Below are 5675 nucleotides of genomic sequence, written 5' to 3' on the forward strand. Positions count from 1 at the left end.
TGAGCAAACATTTTGTGCATAGGCAACTACAAATGATGCCCGTGAAAGAGACTGTGAACACATTGAAAAGGATATGTTTAGTTGGTGAATAGCATTTACACAGTAGCGATAACGTTAAGCGCACCAGAATGAAATATAATATTCAGAAGTAAACAGCATAGCTGACTTATAGATTCAGTTTACATCCACAAATGAATAAGCACGTTGATTCAGGGACCAGTGCAAAGTGCCCGTGCAAAATCAGTTTTTGTGAGCTGATCGCCGTCAAAAAAGTTCAGGAGATATTTCTTAGCGATGGCTGATTTCAACAGTTTCAATATGATAAAAAATAACTTTTATATTGATTCAATGGATTAATTGCATTTTGAAAAAAAAAGTGTCACGAATTTATTGCATTTTTGGGGAAAAATATTAAAAGTTTTTATAATAAATCTTTGAAAATCAAAATCTGGATTTGATAAAGATACTAAAAACACATCTCTTTGACCTAGCATACATATAACACATTATAGACTTCTATAATTCAATGTTAGGCTGCATAGATCAGGTCAGCCGGAACCGGGAACACTTCCCATAAATCCTGATGTACTCGTTACATCATAAGAAGAATGGCATCTACGCTAATTTTAGTGTTTTTGTTTGCATGTGTCTTTAAATGATAATGAGCTTTGCTCACCCCGCCCCTGTTCTGTGCGTACACCGTTTTTAATAATACAATAACCATAACACGTTGTTCATTATAAACGTGGGATTATTAATTATATTGAGAACATCGTACATAGAAAACATGCCGTAAGGTTAATAAAACGTTACACTCACTTCAGTTATTCTTGAGGTATGCAGGAACACGAATAGTTGGTACCGATCCTTTTTTCAGGAGCAGCGTCTTAGCAAAACCAGCTTTATAATGACCTTGTTTTTAAAGCAGTCTGGTGTATGAAATGATTCGCGCAAACATGAAAGCATTGACGTTGATCGTGGGGAATATTCCCTTCGAAAACAAAACTCAGCCACTGCGTCTTCAGCGGTTCAGATTTAGGAACATTAAAATGATGCTGTGTTCGAGATGTAAACTCGCAATTGCATGAAAAAAAGGCAGAATTGTAAGATAATTACCCTAGTCCTTTTTAATTCCATTTGATGGTTTAAAACCAATGTAATGGTTTTACAATATGCACACAAAGTCATTTTATCTTGATCTTTAATATGGTTTTAAGGGAGCAGAGCCATTGTGATGGAAAGCCAGTTTGGTCCACGGAGGAAGGGCGTTCAACCTAAAAAAGGGTCAGAGCAAGAAACGAATTAAAACATACTCTACAAAGCCAAGACAGGTATTACACCCAGCTCCCCACAGAGAAAGCTCACCTGTACCATGACGTGGACACTGCAAACCTGCCTCCACTTCCAGAGCAGATCTGCTTTGCAGAGGAAGAACAAAATGAAGATGAAGAGGAAGAGACAGAGGAGCTGGACAGTGAAGCCATGCAGGATGTCACGATGGAGGATGGGAGCCCTACCCTCTCGACTACACCCGCTCGTGGCAGAGAAGATCTGTGAGTTGGTAGCACAAGGTCATAACCAAGTTTACACTGTCCGCAAGCAGCTCAGGTATGACTCAGATGGTTTCAAATCTCCTTTGTTTTATTTGCTGGAAAAATATTTACCGTTGCTTTGTGAGAGGTTTGTGGAGTATGAGATGTTCAAGTCAGAGGAAGTGCCTGAGAGACACAGTCTGTGTTACTTTCCCACTGTCAATGACATCAAGAACCACATCCATGAGGCTCAGAAAGCTCTACAGCTGACGGCGGGACCACTGGCTACCTCAGATACAGAAAACATGTTTGTAAAGCATTAGATTGGTGAGCACAAATATGCCAACCTTTTTGTGTAGTAAGCATTTATTTTTATGTTGTTTTTGTTGTTGTTGCAGTGGAAAGCAGAGGCTAATAACCTGCTTCCAGAGACTTTGACCCTGACTCCTGCTACTGTGGATGGTAAAATACTGTTGAGATATTGTTTGAAATCCGACATACATTATTAAAACAATAATCTTGGAATCATTCAATACAATTTAGAGAGTAGAGGAAAGGTCCTGCCTCAAAAAGAAAGCACATACCTGTAGTCCAAGTATAAGCATTGTTTACCCTGCCACAGAATCTAGTGTACTGCTGTTATATTGACAGTGTCCCCTCAGAAGGAAGGACTCTTGGAAGAGAGTGACACTCTTTCTCCAGAGGCTGTGCAGCTCTTCAGCTCTCTCACCTCACTGCAGCCCAAGATCTTTGCACATCTCCAGGTGACCCTGTCCTGAAATGATCATTAAGTTTTTAATTTCTGAATAAATGTAAAAAGTTTCAGGGTGATCAACTGTTCTGATAGTATAAGTGAAGAAACAAAAAACCCATTAAAATGAAATGCTTGAAAACCTGATTATGTAATAATTTTTTATACCTTTTTATTTTGAACTTTTTGTTAATGTTCCCATTAACATATGAAAACGTTATTTCATGGCTTTCAAAACCTCTAGTTTTAAACATTTTAAAAACTTTTGTTGGTTAATGCGAACGTTAAGGGAACATTCAATTTTATAATTTTGCAAACATTATGTGGTTACTTTTGAATGTTCTCTGAACACAAGTTATATAAACATCCAACTAAAATATTTCAGAAAAAAAACTAAAGTTTTGAGAATGTTATTTAAAAACATATAACTTTGAACAAATGTTCTATTAACGTTAATGGAAGAATGTTTGTTCATAAAAACTTGCCTGGCTTCATTTGTGAGAATGTTCCCTGTTGCCTGGGACAAAGCTGGTTGGCAAACTTATCCTTTAAGAGTGCTCTCCTCTTGTCTGATAGGCCATCCAGATACAGCCTGCCTTGTGTCCAGCTGAAGACCCCTGCCCAACCTACACCCCCACCACCACCACCAGAAGCCCCAGAGCTGTCCAGCCCTGCACCTCCACAGCCTGTTCTGCTGAGTCCGTCCCAGTTCCTCCAGTCAAGGGGCAGTGCTGGTGAAAGCATATCTCTGTGTGACCCCCCCGACCCTGCTCGGCATAAGCCAGCCGGTGAGTGTGACCTCGGTGACTAATGCCGGAGCTGAAGGTGGCATCACACAGATCTTGTTGGAGGACGGACAGGCCATTCCAGTCCAGATTGTGGACCCTGCAAGCATAGGTAAGTACATGGCACCACAGAAATAAAAATAAAAAAATCTAAATTTAACCAATTAGAATCATGAAAATAACACATAAACCTGTTGTTTGCTCTTATTGTTCAGCTTTGACTCCCTCAGCAGACGACACTTCAGTTAAATAGGAGAGTGGGAAATCTATGGATGTGTCAGCAGAAATACAACAACGAGAAAAGAAAACTAATGTCTATTTCTGTGACAACAGCGATTGACGATTGAGCTCTTTGACCAATGGAGGACTGATTCATTGTTTCAAGTACAGTATTATGATAACATGAACTCATGCAATATTGATTTGTATTATTATTTGTTTCCATTTCCATCTATTTTAATTTATTACAGTGGTGGCTGGAGAAAAAAAAACAATTTCTCAAAAGTATGAATGAGATCAAAATTAAATATTTAAAGCTAAATGTTTTCTGTTGCATTCTATTCACACAAAAAACTATTTCACATCTTTTTATAAGAATATCTTATGAGTATTTCTGCATGTATTTCTACCCTTTGAATAGACGCCTAATGGATCCTTGCGATGAACTTTTTAAAGTCCCCCTGTGGTGAAATTCAAGTTTTTAATGTTGTTTATTGCCAGGAATCAGTCAGGCTCATTCACATCCACAACACAAAGATCACACTCACCCGAATACTAATCACCTGCACCTGTCATCAATCCCAGCAATCACTGAGCACTACAAAGGAACACACCTCACCTCCAGTCCCTGTCGAACCTTGAACTAGGAAAGACCCACTAACCTGCTCTCTGTGCATTTCAGACTATTGTTCCCGAACTGTTCCAGTCTGTTTCCACAGTACATCCTTGTGATACTTACCTGTGATACTTGTGGTACTTACCTGTTTAACTCGTCCTGAGATCCCACATTCTCCTTGGTGTCCATGCTCTGTGTTCCTCGGATTGTGTTTCATGCCACATTCAAGCCTGCCGTTATCTACGAGAGAAAAGACGATCATTCATCAATGTTATTCTCACAGTATCTGTTTGTGCATCTGAATTTACCTGCTGTCCAACGAAAGCTTCATTAAAAGTTATTCTGAATCCTTCTAACCTTGTTATCCGAGTGTACATCCTGACATTTATATGTCTGTGGTGTTTTTAATATGCTTTAAGACAAACCATGAGCAAATTCATAAGTCAGCAACACTGCTGAGTGTTTTCCCCTTAAAACTGCAGTGAAACACAAACTACCTTGTAACCAATCAGGGGTGCGTTTCCCGAAAGCATCGTTAGCCAACTATGGTCGCAAGTTCATCGCAAAGTCCATTGAACTCTATTGGTAACGAGGGAACTTGCGACCATAGTTGGCTAACGATGCTTTCGGGAAACGCACCCCAGATCAACGTGATTGTCAATGAGTGGATCTCTGAGCTGGTTAATTTGCATATTCATAGAACCGGTATACTAAATGAGGCAAGGGTGTAGAGTTACAATCGAGCTATTTTTCAAGGACAAAACAGAAGAACAGTGTCTGTTTATGAAGTTCAGATTACTGTGATAGTGTTTACCTGTGAATAGTGATTGTTGTATTTTAATCATTTTCTCTGCTTACCTGTATATGATCATGTGCCTGAATTTAGAAGATAATTCTTTCATATTTATCATACATATACAAGAATGTAAGAAATTATAATATTAGCATTCCTCTGATTTAATTGGCCGAATGCTTTTACAAAAATGCTGAAGAAAGAATGCAGCCTTTACTAATATTAAACTTTTTTACCTTGTTCTGTTCATTCGGTTGATTCCATTGATCCATTGATGACTTCCACAAATAATCAGTTTTTCCTTGAATCATGAATTTTCTTCCATTCCGGTACCGCTGATGTTGTTGTCGTTGTAACAAGACAGTGATCTTCTGCCAGGTCAGGTCAATCTTCATCAGGTCAATCTTCTGCTGTCCAGAATCAGGTGGTTTGTCTTCGTCTGGCATCTCAGCTGAGACCTGTCCACTATGGGTGACCCTAGCAGTAGTTGTGAAGTACCAGTGGCGTAGCTCTCAGCATCACTGATGCACACAAGCCCTCACAGCACGTCAAGCTGCAAACCGTGTGAGGGACCCTAACCTTCCCTAACCTAAGCAACCGCATATCACCAACTAGGCTACTCTAAACATCCTGACAACCACATAGCAATGCATGAAAAACCAGTCTAGTCCAGCAACACGCTAACAACCGCGCAAAAAACCTTGGCAAACGCATGTCAACACACAAGAAAACATCCCAACAACCGTGTAGCAAAACGCTAAAAACCACTTTGAACAACCTATGAACAGCATATCAATGCTTTGACAATCACCAAAAACATCCTGACAACCTCACAACAACAATGTGCAAAACACCTCTAGAAAATAAAACTTAACGTTACTCATAAAACTCTAAATTTACTCTACAAAATAAAACTTACTCATAAAACTATAAACTTGCTCTGTAACTTTATACAGTATTTACATACAGGTCCCGCTGT

General features: G+C 39.2%; 1 pseudogene across 1 annotated transcript; it reads left to right on the top strand.

Moving 5' to 3' along the window:
- Positions 1-1234: 1234 nt before the first annotated feature.
- On the top strand, positions 1235-4274 carry LOC311075009 (calcium-responsive transcription factor-like; annotated as a pseudogene). Its single transcript, XR_014609550.1, has 6 exons — positions 1235-1284; positions 1332-1852; positions 1931-1994; positions 2184-2296; positions 2860-3180; positions 3284-4274. The product of XR_014609550.1 is annotated as a calcium-responsive transcription factor-like (transcript).
- Positions 4275-5675: the final 1401 nt, after the last annotated feature.

The sequence above is a fragment of the Abramis brama genome, assembly GCF_963993115.1.
Source record: "Abramis brama genome assembly, chromosome: 24".
Classification (NCBI taxonomy): Eukaryota; Metazoa; Chordata; class Actinopteri; order Cypriniformes; family Leuciscidae; genus Abramis; species Abramis brama.